Source organism: Opisthorchis viverrini (genome assembly GCF_000715545.1).
Source record: "Opisthorchis viverrini unplaced genomic scaffold opera_v5_232, whole genome shotgun sequence".
In the NCBI taxonomy this organism is placed as follows: Eukaryota; Metazoa; Platyhelminthes; class Trematoda; order Opisthorchiida; family Opisthorchiidae; genus Opisthorchis; species Opisthorchis viverrini.
This window is the reverse complement of record NW_008751891.1, coordinates 233,675-251,219: the sequence shown is the minus strand read 5'-3', so window position 1 is coordinate 251,219 and position 17,545 is coordinate 233,675.

Below are 17,545 nucleotides of genomic sequence, written 5' to 3'. Positions count from 1 at the left end.
AATAAATTATAAGGTATCCGAATCACAGCCAATCCGAAAAATCTCAAACGAACCAATGAAATTGCAACAAATCTATTCCTGCTTCAACCAATCCGGAAAAAACGCATCGACTGTTGTTTGTAAATGTAAGCAATTCACGAGAATTTGCAACCACGAAACACCAATGTCTTCCCAGAGACAGCTTCCGAGTCGTCTGAAAGTAAACAGCTAACAGTGAAAAACAGATCAAGCCCAGTTCATTCATAACTAGCTGGTGCTCGGGGCTGCTAATATTTCGATAGCTTGCGAAGTCTTCTTTTGTGTTGAAAAACTAATTTCTGTTTGCTGTATTCCATGTATAAACGGTCGGAAATTTCTGTCTACATAAAGGTGGGATGCAAATGTAAGCGTGTTTTAAACAATCGTCACTGGAAATTGTTCCATCCAGTCATTCCTCACTGAGAGTGTGATTGGTTAGGCCACACCTCTCTGCCCCAGGCTCAAGAGCAAGCTTCCACATTAATCAACAACCTTTTGCGCTCATTTCAGAGACTCGTGGCTCAACACACGTCTGGCCTAACGCCTCGCAGTGAAATTGGACAACCAAATTTCCAAGCTAAACGAACGAACCAACTACCGATTCCCAAATGGCTATATAGTTACTAGAGGGTGCTCCCAAGGATTGATATTTATCGAGTTATTGTCTCCCTTTCCCTTTTTGATTTTTTGCACCTTGGCTGCAATTTGTTCACTCGGGTTTTGTGTTTATCACTTAACGTGGGATAAATAATACTAAGTCGAATATTTTTCACATATTGTGTATAAAATAGAAGCTCTTTAAACTTCGTTATTCTATTCACCACTAGTCTGATAAGGCAAACTATCTAATCACGTATAGTGAGCTGTTTAATTCACTTTCCTGCTCAAATTCTAAAAATAAACTTAACCAATTTTTGGGACCCTTTTATCAGGTCACAGAAAGGATGGATTTAGATGACTGATGGCCTTGTGAAAAAGATTAATGAACAGTGGAAATTGAAAGTAGTTTTGTTGTCGACGTGGGTTGTTGTAACATAAAGGCGAAAAAATTTTTTGTTCGTGCATAGTCGGTTTGACCAAGAGCGAGAGCAAGCACAGGTTGTATAACTGTCCATTTGAATAGCTGACTATGACAATACATTTATCCTCTCCCGTCAGAAACCGTAAAACACAAAACGTGCAGTGGAAAATCTTTCACCTTACGCTGTTTTCTCATGGAACACTCTGATGACGCAGGATTTAGCGTTGCAGTGCTGATTAAATCGTCAAGAGAAAAAAACTCTGATTAGGTTTAACGGACGACTGTCCCTCAAAAAACTGATGAGCATCACTGATAAATTGGCCCGAAACAAACAAGCGAACAGCCGTTTAATGGACCACCCATAGGTGATTGATAATCACAGCCAAAGATCAATCCTATCGATGGTCTTTCTTGACACGTGACTTCATTCAAATTGACCCAGGTGATAACAAAATTAACAGTTGAGATCGCATCCTGCAAGTTAAGCCATTCTGTAATAGGCAACCGTGGTTACCTAGACGGATGATCATCAGCACGATCAAATCGCACAAGGATGGAATATATCAATGAGAAGAAGATGGCATTTGCTGGGGAGTTATTTATTAGGAAACGCCAACTGAACGGTTACAGACGGGGTCACAGACACCTTTGACTCGACCCTTCTTGCCCCCTCACGAAGATTCTGACAGGACTTGTGGAACACTTTGTGACTACCCTTTGTCTTCATAAAGGGCTGTGTAGAGCTACCGTGCATCTTGATATACCATAGTGGGTGGAGCAGGAAGCCAAAGACCGATACAGAGTTGCACTACCGTTCAGCAAGACAACATTACGTCAAGTCACAAATATGCAACAAATGTCTTTCCTCTCACTTTAAGCATAAAAGATGGTTGTTAGTTTCCCACCAAAGTTTTAACCCACCAAAAGTATGATGAAAGCCAAGCGCGATTTCTTCGCCATCACCACCATTGAGTGGGACCGCATTTCTCTCTTAATCACAACAAAAAAAAATAAAATCACTCAAAGGATTATTTCTGGCTTTCCCACTTAAATTCAGCTTTGCTTCCTTCTCTCATGAATTACCCAAAAACTCAAAGTAAATATTCCGTGGAGGTGAAAGTCACGTGCGCAAAACGCAGATTTCTTCATCGTACTCGAGCAAAATAACTCCAGATATTCATTCGAATTTTTTTTGACGAATTAGCGTTCAGAAGCAATTCCCCGAGCATTCTTTGATGTTAAAAGTGGGCATAATATGGATACAGTCAAGTGATCGATGATTTATAGCACCCTAGTGTAAACCGATGTTTCCCTAGATTTAGGTAGATCCCACCGAGTAATGAGATCCAAAAAAGGCACAACCGGTAACCGACTATTTTGGGGCTGTGGAGTCGATTCTTACCAGTATAAAGACAACCATGAAGTTAACAATACCGCTATTTTTAAAAATTACAAGGTAGCTGTCTCGTAATTACTCCATCGGAAAGCAACTAGTAATATCTGGGACGCATCAGGATTCCGAACCTTGTTTTTTCTACTCAGGTTATTCCACTTCAAAAATGCAGTGTTTTTTTATGGACAGTGGACAACTGCAACAATGGATGGATTATAAAGTTAAACACAGATCCTAAAAATATGGTCCACCACTCCTCACAGCAGAGGAATAACTATACAAAGAGCACGAAACATCGTCGATGGATCCGACACAAACTCTGATTTTTCAAACGTTTAGCGGCGGATAGAATTTTTAATTCCTGTCACCACACACCTCAATCTGGTTAGCTTTCCGGTGCGTGACATANGGTTAGCTTAGCTTTCCGGTGCGTGACATATTTTTCAGTGGACCCCCTGATCTTGCGACACGCAAATGTTGCGATAATTACTGTGAACAAAACAAAATTGCCACGTTTTCTAATGATATTATTATGTTGGCTCATTGTTTGGTTTCTTTTAGTAATTTGTTTTTTTTCCGTAAAATGATTAGAGCAGAACTATTGAAAAAACCAGTGTCATACCAATTTTTCTTCTGTCAGACCCTTCCGAGCTCAAGTCAGATGGGATTAAACAACTGAGTACAATTAACAACAGGCAGGATGATTAGGAATAAGGCGTCCTCACCAGACAGAAAAATGAATAGGTTTGGCTGATTTTTTGTGGCCAATTGTGAGAGTGACAGACGAATTAACTGCGGAGCAAACAATAGCGTTCAACTAGGTAATGTGCTGACTCTAACAACTCTAAATTAATTTCTAATCGCTACTTTTAGCACAAGATCACCAAAAAACAAAACAAAAATTAACATTCTGTTCTGTATGCAGATCTAGTCTCTTGTGTAGTCCTTCAACACGTGACAACATGGTGGGAATTCCGTGATTGAAAGATGTCTGGCACCCTACCCCTGCTTGTGAGATATCTGATCAGTCGCTTATGATTAGACGGTTTAGGCTTTAGCTTATGTCTTCAAACGACCCAAGAGTTTGGTAAGAGGCGTAGTGATGACGGTCTCACGTCAGGACTAAACAGTGGCTGGGTGATTTACAACTTTACTCGCAAAGGAAAACCACGGTTGCAATCTCGACTAAGCCGTTATTCATGGAGCAAAAGTGTTTTTGGAATATTTCGCGTTTTCGGCTGAATACAAGTGGAAGATAGTTTCACTTAGACTGCCGATATTTAAGAAACTGTCGGAGGTGCTTTTTTAATGCATCTTCACACACTTGGGGGCCGTTCGGAATTACTTGTTCTTTTTGTATTCTGGTCTAACCTTTTGTATTCCATACTGAACTGATTATACAAACACGCAAACGCGTAAATCTACAAAGCCTCGACTACAGCTGACATTGTAGAGACAGAGCGTTTCCACTTCAGGTAGTGTAATGATAAAATACCGATGGATGCGCGTAAAAATTCATTGCAAAGAAATGAAATTTTCGCGGAACAATCAGAAACATCTCCAATATGAGAGAATAGGCCGTCAATGCGTGACTACGTGAAGTGCATCACTACGGTGAGTAGTGAGTTGCATTCAGCCATATCTAAACGAGAATTAATCACACTATTCGGCGGTCGCCAATGGCAAACTCTCAGTACCTTTAACCATTAGCTGGATAATACGNATTCCTTATAAGAACAGAAGTGCTTCTCGACAATTCCAAATAGTTTGATTTCAATAACATGTTCAAAACATAATTAGGATATCGAAATTCACAACAGGTTTGAAGAGGTTTGAAGGACCAGATTTGCATCACTCAAGGCTTGCAAGTAAATCAGTTTTGATGTTGAACGTCTTGTTATAAAGGGGTAAGGCCGATGCTCTATTCTTCATGTGGAACACACCAAAAAAAAACTGAAGTTCTCCACAATAAATTTTTGTTGAACCGATAATTCAAGAACTGGCTTCGCGTAAGATATGAAGGACAACCGGCGGATTGCGAACAATTTCTCAAGATTGTATAGGATAGCACAATTTTGACCATTTTGAAGTACCAGTGTACTTTTCCAGCTTCATGTGGTTTAAGAGACAAGTACACTTTTCATTGTTTTTCCCCTGTCGCTTGATTCTGAGAGAACATAGACAGTTCGAAAAGAAAATCACAGACCAAGGTAGATATTACACCGAGTATCTGGCTCATGAAAATGTCAAACGCTGAATTTGGTAAAAATCTGCAGGGCTAAAATGAGGCTGAAGGAACGAGAAGCAACCTGCAAACAAGAGTCTGATATTGTTCACCTCGCGTTGGATAGTCTTTATCCGGCTCCCATGTAGATGCATGATATCAAACAGCAAGAACAGGGTGCTTTCAAGGAAGCGCTTTACTTCCTTTGGTTTTTCGTCCACAAATTGGGTGCTTCAACCGTTGTATGGCGGTAATTACATAGCTGAAATATACAGTTTGTCGACATGTATGAGTTTATTGTATATTTGCTAAAATAGTCAAACGGAACAAAGCTGGGACCATCTGATCATCGATAGAGCTGGATCCGCTTGTGTCGCTTGTTGAAAGAATCTGCGGAGCGAAATCGGGGACTATTCTGAATCTGATTTTAAACGCTAAATAGACTGGTCACAGGTCAAAAGGTCACATTCAGAAAAGTGGGCTGCCAGTTCTGCCAAAGTTTTTTGTGAGAAGCAAGTGGTCCTTTCATGTTCAGCTCAGACCAGCGTGTGGCAAAACAGAGTTCCTCGAGAATAAATACTCCATTGTTTTCTTTAACCATCCTCAACAAATTACCGCTCCATATGTACGACCAAAATTATAACTACCAATGTTCCGTCCTCATGTACTTTTGACGCTTGTTTCCATTTATCCTGTCCACTGATTAGCAAAGGTCAAATATCACCGATCCGTAATACGACAAATGAGACCCTGCGTCCACTTGAATCTAAGATAACTCATCTAGCAATCTAATAGAAATATTATTAATGAAATATCGCTAAGAGATTCTTTCTTGTATCCCATCTAGATGGACATTTGCATAAGCCATACAGAAATTTGGCCTTATCAGATCACAAGAATCTCTCAATATCGACTTGTAGAGCATCTTCAAACGAATGTGCGAACAACTTCCAGAAAGCTAACTCCATCCATTTCTTTGTGTTTTAACTCGTTTAATAGGTCATCGATACTGAATGAATGCTGCGATATCTCGTGCATGCAGGAGCGAACTACTGGCAAGCTAGCAAGAGCCCGTAAGAGGCTGGGTTTTCACCTCTGAAGAAGACATTATCTTACAAAACCACCAGTCTGGATTTTGTATTCAAACAACAGCTTGTATAAATTCTAATGCTCATGTAGTCAGCTAGCCGAGTAAAAGATGCACGTGGAATTTACCTAATGTGCCAGTTCTCACAACAACATGGGCTGACTTCGGGCCTTCGCCTTTATCAGAATCAACTTTGAGCACACTGAACACGAACTGTTGGTAACATCGAGAGTATTGATTTTTTTTATCTCATCGGTTAAAGCGTAAGTGGGCATTCTGTTTGCAAAAAACTTTCTTCGAAGGAACATCACAAAATGAAGAGGAGCAACTACCGTGCGGTCATTACCAAGTGTAGAGAAAACACTAGTGGATTTGAGCTATTGAGGAGCTTAACAATTCAGATCAATAGAAGAGCAGGACTGTTGTGAGGCACAAAAATGGTACCTTTGGACAAAACAAATTTTTGCAGCCAAGGCCATGAGCAAATAATTTTCCGCTCACCAAGAAAGATTACGCAAACAGGATGAATTTTTCGCCTTTACTTTGTCCACCAGGGGAATTTTAGGTCTGTCAGCTATTTGAAACGGGTCTACCGGCCAGCGTTGACAGAACTATTGGGCGACCAGTGGATTAATAACTCTCATTAGAGGATGACTTTTGACCAAAGGATTGACGTCAGACAGCTTAGTTTTCATAGTCTGTAGCAGATCAGCACATGTTTCCCCAAAAAACACGCTTTGATTTCCATCGCAAAATGAGTTAGCTTGGCTGTACGGCGGAGCGTTACTTGATACGTGTTATGAAACAGAAGTTTCTTAAAATTTATACCACTTGCAAAACTACCGAAAGTGAAAAATAAGATTTCAGTTCCTTTAAGATCCCGACTGATGCGTGGTCCATTTGAAGTGACATAAGGTGAACACTGGTGTGTAATTTTGGTGAAACGAGGTGAAATGTTCCAAACGCTGGCTGAATTTGCGACGCGGAAGGGTGTAAGCGTTCGCCCAAGTTATGAAGCATTAATTCATGGCGCACACACCGATAATGGTCATCAAACGTGTTCAGAATAAGGCAATGCAATCACTCAAAAGAATTGAACCGATAGAAATAAAACACCCTAAACTTTGGTCTCCCCGTAAGATAGAAACAACTGTAAATCTCACATCCACATCACTCGTTTGAAGAATCTCTCAATATCGACTTGTAGAGCATCTTCAAACGAATGTGCGAACAACTTCCAGAAAGCTAACTCCATCCATTTCTTTGTGTTTTAACTCGTTTAATAGGTCATCGATACTGAATGAATGCTGCGATATCTCGTGCATGCAGGAGCGAACTACTGGCAAGCTAGCAAGAGCCCGTAAGAGGCTGGGTTTTCACCTCTGAAGAAGACATTATCTTACAAAACCACCAGTCTGGATTTTGTATTCAAACAACAGCTTGTATAAATTCTAATGCTCATGTAGTCAGCTAGCCGAGTAAAAGATGCACGTGGAATTTACCTAATGTGCCAGTTCTCACAACAACTCCGGACACCCAGTATGAGAGGCGAGCGCGTTAGCACTATTCTACCAGCGCACGTTGGATGCCTCTGAATTTTCACGTCTGAACGGGTGAACGTGTTCACGCTTGAGCGATGTGATTGATATGCCCAACACACCATCGATACGACGACCTAGTAACTGTCTTCGTTGTGATGATCGATTGGCCCGGTTGTCAGGACTTCCCAGTCAGGTAAATTTGCCGATTTCAGACGCCACCTGTGGTACATGAAACACGTTTCGCAGTCAGTTATTCTCTTACCGACAGATTGCAGCCAAAAAAATCCAAGTGTTAACAGCTCAGGTCAAGTCTTGGGAGATTCTTTAACTTAATAAAAGATCCCAGCAATCTTCCTACAAGATGAAATTACGAGTACACTCTAAGCGTCGAAGTAGTGCACACAACTGAATTCCCACAAAATTGACAAAACTCAAACCTTTCGTACAATTTCTCGGGTGTTTGACAGTGCATTACACGCCGTAAAAAGCTTTTGTTTTTGAGGCACCAGGATACCATACTAGCACCATACTAGCTTCTATCTATTAAGAAGGACCATATGAACTACTCAGTCAAGAATTACTTGTGCATTTGATGATGACCAAACTTCCTCGAGAAACTGGGCCTTCAGTCCATTTGCATGCATCCTAATTAGATACATTTTGCAACCCAATTCGTTTTCCGCTTTTTCATAAGTTAGGATATAATGACATGCGATCGGTTGCAGAAAAAGAGTTCTCTTAGCTACGTTATTCCCACAGATGCCTAACCACGGACAGTAAGGGGCACAGTATTTTCCGCCACGTATGAATTGCTTACGATTTGTTTCCTCATTAGTTGATCATAATTCAAAGAAAATAGATTTCCGTTTATCACCAGAGATCTTTTCCAGTGCTTGACACTTATGCTTGTCATATTTGACAGTTTTTGGCGATAGCGCAACGAACCTGGGTGGGTTGATCCGAAGACGCTTTCCCAGAAGACACTGATCTTTGTGCAATTTTTCAAACTACTGTCTTGAGCAAAAGTGTTCTCCACATTTGCGTTTGACATTTCATACGTCACCGAAGGGTTGAATGCCGATGCACGAAACTTTGGCCTATCCGGATTTATTTATACGCTGCGGTCTGTGCGCACTGAAATGTTCGTCTGTCGTTTATTGTTTTTAAAACGACATTTTGCTCAAACTCGTGTACAGGTAGAAGTATACTGGTTGGAGGCGAATTTATTCTATTCGTGAATTCCGTCGGATATAAGCAATAATTTTGGAGAAGAATAAATACAAGTTATTTTGGAGATAATAACTCCCGTCGTTTTTAGGGCGTTGTCTCTTATTCTTTAGCGCAAATTTGTTCCAAATTTTGTCAGTAACGCGCATTACTAATTTTAGGGAAGGTATGACGAAGTGTCTCACGGAAAAAAACACCAACACCTTTTAATGAGCGAATCTCAGATCCCGATTTTTCCCCTCAGAAGTCAGTATAGAAAGCAGATAAACTTTGCTGCATTCAGAGGGCACATAAATGGGACAAGAAGTGATTGTCCTTATCAGTAAGCACAAGAGACCTCATGGAGAAGGGTCTTTTATACATCTCCTTCAGGGTAAAGTTTCACGGGAAACCCTTGTTTAACCCCTACGTGGGAGCAGCCTTTTCCAAGTGGATTGCATAACAACTGCTAGTTGGAGTTTTAACCAGCCTACGTAGAGATGTCACATCATATGGGTCTAATCGCCTGTCCGCTCACCAGACACTTTCTCCAGTAATGATAAAGTGACTCACTAGAAATGTTGGAAAAAAAACCAAGCTGCTCACTAGAAATACATTATATCCATTTCACCCTCAGGAAGCTTATTTCGATTGATTACTGGCGTGGTCACTACTTTGTGCCAGCTTTACATTCTTTCCAAAAAGTCCGGGTGAATATCCGTGTTAACAATCGGGTGAACTAATCTGCTACACTGAGCTAGTCAGTAAATTCACATCGACCCTTAGTATACATGTTTGTTTTGCGCACAGGGCAAGTGCCCAAGGTCCCCTCACGGATTCCCCCCACTGCTGAAAGGAAGGAAGCTTTTGCCGCGGAGTTATTTATTAGAAGATGCCAACTGAACAGTTACAGACTATTGGACAGGGAAACGAAATTTTCATATGCATCTTGTTTACAAAAAACTGAATATCCATCTTCGCCTTGAACGCGTCTTCCCGTACTTGGATATTCATTGACTGTTGCTCAAATCCAAGCAAATGCTACAAAGCAACTCCATAAATTCCGTAACAGCTCTCACCGTTCAACATACGCACAGCGGATTTATGAGAAAACATGCTACTCGCATGCCGCCAATCAGTAGTAGCTAAGTGGTAAATAAAGAAACCTAAACAAGGAATAAATTCTTTAGCGAATAGGGGCTAGCGCTTAGAATCAGGAAAGCACTCTGTAAAAACACAATATAAAGGACACGTTTTGGAGCAAATGCCGGAGAGTCAATGACCTTTTTTGCTCTAACCTAAGCCGGTCTACCAATAGAATGGTTCTGTTTTCTTATTTCCGGCGAACTGCTTAGCTGTGTGTCAGAATATAAGGTGTTTTCACTGAGTAAAACTAAACAAAACTCAAAATGCATGAATGACAAGCGTCAAGGTGGACAAACAAACGGAAAAATTTGGTAGTTGGACGGAAACTGGTCACCTGCTTCCATTCCGAGATGAGCTGAGCGCAACACATGATACTTTGCTTGGTAATCCAAACAAAAGTTACATTTTGATCCTTTATACAAGATGCAGTATAGTACTTTTAGGTTGAACTTTAGCCCATAAAACCGTAAAAAACTCCGTTCGTTTTCAATATCTCATTTGGAAACGTGTGGCTAAACAGACTGGGGTTTATGTGTATTTAAAAAAACGAGTAACGGGGAAACAGTTTTGTTACATGACAAGATATTGGTCCTATAGTTCGTTTTTCCGATATTCTCAAGGTACTTCCATATGCACAGTGATCATGTAGTGATATGTGGTTTTGCTTGACTTATTTGGGATAAAACGGGTTATCTTCTGAATAATTTGGAACAAGTAATTTTTCATCCGAAAAGCTCTCCAGCGTTGCCTTACTTCTTTTTAAAGCCAGTGGCGGTTCCTGTAAGTTGCATGCAGTTTGCCGAAACTGATGGCCATCAAGGTAAGGGAAAGAAGTATGTCTGTTTCTCCGCCAGCTTGTTCTCCATAAAGGTATTCCATTACCATCCCGCTGCCTATAAACTCCATCGTTAACACATCTGTAGTGTTTGCTGATTCTAGATCTAGTTGTCTTGGAAAACCGATAGGGGCTGTCCTGATCTAGTTGAGCTCTAAATGTCTTCTCCAGTCTTCTCTCGGCTAACGAACAGCGGTTGTCTTCTCGTCCTTGACTAGTTGGCATACCACACTGTGCCTACTCTTTCGGAGACTGTTGCTCGACAGTAAAAGAGCGGGCGCCCTAAAAAGGAGACATCTTTTACAGGCTCTTCAAGAGGCGTCTGTCCAAACAACTCTTGAAACTAACGCATTTGCCGGAATTGTCTTTTGGAACAGCTGTTGACTAAAAGTCGCCTGCTCAAAACAATCCAGAAAGCAAAAGAGACCCCACTGGTAGAGATATCTGGCATTTTTTGTAAGATACACTGGCACAAATATGGAAAGGTAACATAGTAAACCAATTAACAAGGTCGGGTTGTGAAAGGTATCCACATTTTCATTTTTTCCAAGCGCAAACAATTCAACCAGATATTATGGAATACTCAAATTCAATCAACAAATCCGAGATATGTATGTAGCTATCCAAAGACTGTTCAAAAAAAGATTACAAAGCCTTTTGCTTGCCTTAGCGTGAATACAACTCGGTTTCAACATAAACATAGTCAATTTACTTTCAATGTGGTCTGCTTGACAGCCCGAAGTGCCCAAACGTTCCATTACATACATCTGAACCAATCCGTTAAGAGGAAACTTGCTGAGCACTCTGGTGTTCAAGTTGTCTGAGGTGTTTCATGAGTTTGTTGGAAACATTCTGCCCCATTTGAGGACGACCTAATTCGTGCATTGCGGAGCGGTCACCAACCGAATGCTATGACCTGACAGTATAATATATATAATATATAAAATATCATAAACGAGAGATTCAGTTGAGTCTCTCGTGAAAACCAAATTGATTTGCAAATGAGTGTTTTCGCGAAAACAATGGAATTTGGGTTCAAGTAGCTCATAAGGTTGACGGAAACTCGGGGACTGCGCCTACGTGATGAGCCTCAATTTGGGCGAAACCGGTCGTGGGCTGTCGAAGATTTTTTCAGCAACCTTGTGAGTAGTTTCCTTTAGGAAAAGAGGCAAATTGAGTTACGTACCGCACAATCACAAGTAAAGTCGATGCTTGCTTGATTATTGTACAATCGACTTCGGCGACAATCATACGAAGAGAAGCAATTTTATTCTGGTCGTGCAAGATGTAAGCTGCACTATACCATGAGAACAAAGTTGAGATTCACATGATCTGTTCGAACAGTTTTCGAAATAAGAGTTCAGATATGCTTCTCAAATTAGAACAACTACCCTCGGAGAACAGTTTTGAATGAACGAATCAGTTGCTCAAATGTGCAACTCAGGTATCGCGCATTCCACTTGTCCAATCATATCCAATCTATGGGGGGGGGGGGTCCAAACTCTGAAGCAAAACCCCGTATAGATGGAGTTTTTGTAGGTCAGTCGCATTTGTTACCCTGCTACTGGACAATCATGTCACAGAAATGAAGTTGCACAAAATTCCGTACGTTTTGCGGTCGAACCAGGATTATTAACCTGAAATCTAGATGCTCTTATTTTGTTTTTTTTTTCACTCTGCGTTTCACGAAATTCCTTATCTCGAAAGGTTGCAGATACGCTGCAGACTGTGGTCATTTGATCCTTACGTCTGAGTTATTTACTTAGCAGATATGTCAGTATCTCTAAGCCGAAAGAACTTCAGGGACACTTTGTTTCACAGCTGTCCAACTTTGAGTCAGGTCAAATATTTGTCAAACCTGGACATGGATATCTTTTCGACTTGTTTAAAAAACAACGGCTGCAACGAGTATTGAGTTACTGAAAAACTCACCTACCCTCCAAACGAATGTCGGATTATGAAGAGGCAATCATATCCCCTGTATATACATCCAAACAAACTTTGTGATAACGCTGTCAATTTCAAGAGCAGACAACCGGAAATTTCCTTTGTTGCTAAATATTCTTCGAGAACAAATTATTTTTCTGAAATTCAACATAAAATGTACACAGTTTTAGACCAGAATTTTATTCACTTATCTGGCACAACCAACTTCAGGCTTCATTCTTATCTGTTTATCATCGTCGAGCTGTAAGGAAACAGGACTCGATAGACGGGCACCTTCATGAGAAAGACATCGTTTTCGAGACGCTAGAAAATTTATTCCACCAGTGCATTACCATGTCCAAAATCAATAGGAACACATCACAGATTTCGTAAAAACAAAGTGATTCTACCCGATAGTTTCTTAGTTGGGGGGCTGAGACAATCCCCGTAAGCTTGTGGGATGCATTGAACTAAGTAGAAATCAGTAGATTAAGCTTCCCACAATCGAGTAAGATCACGAACAGGAAGAAATTACCATTGTGAGACAAAAATATAACCGAGTCTCATAAACGAAGCTACTCACATGGTTGCTGAAAACTCTTCCACAGCCCACCATCGGTTTCGCCTTTCTTCGGGCTCATTCATCAGCCAGGCGCAGTCCCCCAGTTTCCGTCAACCTTATGGTCTACTTGAACCCAAATTCCATTGTTTTCGAGAAATACACTCATTTGCAAATCAATTTGGTTTTCACGGGAGACTCAATTGAATCTCTCGTTTATGATGTACTCCAGCTGAATGTGCTGCACACAGGGCGCCTCGTGTTTCAATTGGCAGGATATTCAAGATATCACAGTATATTTTCATAAAGGAAACTACTCACAAGGTTTCTGAAATCCCTTTGACAGCCCACGACCGGTTTTGCTCTTTCAGAGGCTCATCAGATAGGCGCAGTCCCCGAGTTTCCGTCAACCTTATGTTCTACTTGAACCAGTTTGCCGGCACGCTTATGCTGTGCAAAATAGACGTTTGGGCATCACTACCATGATTTTGAGTTACGGCAGCTTGCTGCCCTGCAGTGGAGACTGAAACGCGTGTCCAAACTTTCCAGCTAAATGATTACAACGGGATAAAAATTAACAGAGACTAACTTGGTGGTTTGACTCTATCTGTTAGCCGGAGGATGGGCCTTCACAACATGTGATGCGATTACATCTTGAGAGCTTTTGTGAGAGTTTGATTTCGAGCACGCCATTCGTTGTACAGATCAATGCATAATTGATATGCCAAGTTGACTGTCATTTCTCTTAGCAGCCCATTAACTAGGCGGATGTTCCATTTTCCCGGGATCATGTGGCGAAACGGCCATAGCATGAACACCGTTCTTACTCTAAGAACGTTTCCTGAAGAGGCCTACCAAAAAACAAACCCATGGAATTCAGGACAGGCTCAAAGTTTTGTGCACATCTTTTTGCCCACGCCAACAAATTTCAGACAAACCTTCGAAACAAACTCCCGTGAATACATGAACGAACCCAAAGGACTTAATAAAAAAATCTTTCAGGGGCTTTGGGAATACGCTAAGAAGTCTCGATTAGACCACGCACCCACAACAGCCGAAGACCAAGTTGCGTGGTTAGTGACCATCGTCCATTCCGCCTTCAGGTTTCGTCAAACGAATGCGCTAACGCCGCGAAGACATCTGCTCACAGGTCTATGACTCGGAATAAATCAGAATAGATTTACGCAGTTAAAATCCACAGCGCAGTAGCGGAATAACTGCTTGATGTCTGGTACGGTGCCCAGTGGGTTTGTTAACTGGTCGATTCTCGCACTGTCGTTTTGCTTTTAACTGAGTTTGATATATGAGTTAAGGTTTAGATAACAATGTTTCAATCTACCGGTTTTATTCCACTGGAAGAATATTTTTTACATTATTAAGGGGTGAGATTTGACCAAGTAAATGGTTTGGAGTTTTCCGGGTTCAACTATCCTGGGAGTGCGATAAAATGTTAGTTTCTTTCGCTGCTGAGTAACATAAGTGTGAGAATGTTGCAACTTTCCTCCAAAAAAACTTAATTTTTCAACCCTGCGTCATCAGGAGCAAGAATTTTCCGGTTTCCATTCATAAGTTGAAACTTCGCAAAATGATTGGCGGATGGTAGACAAAACCATATTTACGATTACTGCAGATCACGAATAAAAAAATACGGTTTCGTCGATTCTTGCGTTTGAAACTTCCGAAATATATGGCCTGAATGAGTGAATAAAATGCGATTTTTCGCTCAATAAAATGGGTTATTTTGCGCCATTCTTCAAAGCAATTGAGGCTTAGGCTCCACAAAATGGATGGAACAGACGCGATGTTTCGGTCAATCAGTAAGTTCCGGATAAAAGCGCTGCCGGTTCACGGATCATCTCATCTGAGAAAAAAAATCTGGACTTTGGAAGCACTTCGGTTCCTAAGACAAATCCAAGAGGACAACATTTTGTGGGAAAATGGATAAAACGTGAAGTGTGCAGGCGGTATCGATACACTGAATCCGTGTTACTGTGCAAGTAGTTAAAGCAAATCTATTGTCCTCGGCCAACTTCGTTGCTGATGTACTGCTTAGGTGGCCACTTCTGCGTGAACTATAGTTCCGTTGAGTACACTGAACTTACATGCAAGCTAGCCGTGATTCAAGTCCATGCTTTCCCGGGTTCCATCGTTAGATTCCCCCTTCGACGTCTGACCAATTCATGCGGACTTTGATAACAGAAAGCCTGTAAGTGAAACCAGCCCTCTTAGCTTGCTTGAATTATCATTTAGGATGAGTCATTGGAATATACGACCAGTTTATTTTTGGAGTATTAATTAAAAAAGGGGTTTCCCACCATGTTACACAATTTGGAACTTGCACCCTGATCTCACCACTCTTTGTTTTTTTCACTGTTTTCATGCGTATACGGGAGCGGAATTCAAAATACACTTCGAAAATAGAAATAAGCCAGTTTCTTTAACAAACAGCATATGAAACGTAAGTTTTTTGAGGCCCATACAGCAAAAGACTACAACTAAGAGCTTCATTTGAAGGAAACAAGTAGTCGGAAGCTTGCGGCGGGTCCATATTGCCTCCGGAAATATTCCCAAAACTTCCTTATTGGTGAAACTAGCGGCCGTCTTGGTTAGATGAGTCTGTTAGTAGACGTTGGGACACTAACTTTCTACACGGTGACCCCTAGAATTGGTCGTTCTTTGTTGCCTTAAGTATGGTTCACTCTATCTGCCTTTTTGTGCTTGGGATATTCAATCATCATTCATGAGGAAGATCGTCGTGTCATTGACCTCTACGATCGCCCGGCCGTTGAAGCATAGGTTGCAGCTGACAATGGCTTGTCTTCATGAAGAAAACTACTTACAAGGTTGCTGAAAACTCATCGACATGCAAATGAGTGTAGTTCTCGAAAGCAGTGCAATTTGGGTTCAAGTAAATTATAAGGTTGACGGGAAACTCGGGGACTGCACCTATCTGATGAGCCACAAAAAGGGTGAACTCGGTCGTGGGTTGTCGAAGAGTTTCCAGTCAGCTTGTGAGTAGTTTCCTTCATGAAAATATACTGCGATATCTCAAATATCGTGTCAACTGAATCTTGGGGTGGCCTGTGTGCAGCACATTCAGTTGGAGGACATCATAAACGAGAGATTCAATGGGGTCTCCCGTGAGAACCAAATTGGTTTGCAAATGAGTGTATTTCTCGAATAACGTGTCTTGTTGCCCTGTTAATCAAGAGGCACTAACAAAATCTAACAATCATTACATTACTTGGGATTTTTTGGTAACATTTGGAGGCAGGTCTTTGAAAATTTTGGTTAGCCATAACACCTCCTCTCATTAGATAAAAAGTACATTTTTCGCCTTTAAAATCAAGAAATTCTTTTGTCCATAAGCTCAACCATAGTTTCTGTCTACGTATGCAGAAAGTCGAAAACGTAGCTGTAGAAAAACTTTTTACGTTTCAGACCCTGATTGCCGACCTGTATGTCACCTGTGTCAACAGATACATTTGCAAAAAGGTCTTCAGCCAGAAGACGCATTGGGGTTGCCAATATTCGGTGCGGCCAAAAGAGACCCGTTTCTTGCGATTTTCTGGTGGGTGATCTGGTAATCTGGTTCCAAAAAAACCGTAGGCCCAACGTTTCTGGAACTGTTGTGCGGATGAGGACAAAAAGCCGGTGGACAAACATCTGCCGCACTTTGATTGGAAGTCCGTAACACGACCTACAAACAGCGATGCGTGACACGCAACCTAGCACTATAAATTCACTGTCCCAGTCTACCGCACATGCAAGATCACCGAAAACGATTCTAAGGTTTACGGAGTGGCAGAGTGCACACACATACTGAACTTTGACGCCCCGATGGAAAGCTCTCTTAGGGGAATTGAGTCATGCGAAAACCATATTGGTTGTAAATCTAACGTGATCCCCACGAGAAGGGTTTCTTTGCCTACTAGTCTGTACTGATCGATATTGCGTATCATTGTTCAGATTTGCGGCACAACTAGAACCAACGTTTCTCATGTCACCCTTCGAGCCACCATCTATCGCAGACGGTTACTTGACCAAGCCCTGATTCATTTTGAACTGTGTCAGTGTGTACCATGATGTGTAAACAGCCAATGCACAATTCGCAAAATAGCCCCATTCATTCTCTGACCGATCACCCCAAACGAAGGGATAGTATTTACCAAGTCTAAGAGAATAGTTGTAACTGAAATAAGCTTGAATGAACCAAATCAAATGTATTTCTTTCGAATCGATTGTTTAAAGCAAGAAAAATGAAAAAAAACGTTCCAAGATTTCTGTCACCTAGACAATTTGAACTTAACGTTTAAGCCGTTCATAGAACGCAGTGCTCAGAAAGTTACATGCAATCTGGTTGGGCTTAATATTAACATAGTCGACTTTCATAAAGGAAACTACTCACAGGCTGGCTGAAAACTCTTCCACAGCCCACCACCAGTTTCACCCTTCCAATTCGGGCTCATCAGGTCGGCACATTCTCCGAGTTTCCGTCAACCTTGATCTACTTGAACCCAAATTGCACTGTTTTCGAGAAGTACACTAATTTGCAAATCAATTTGGTTTTCACGGGAGACTCAATTCAA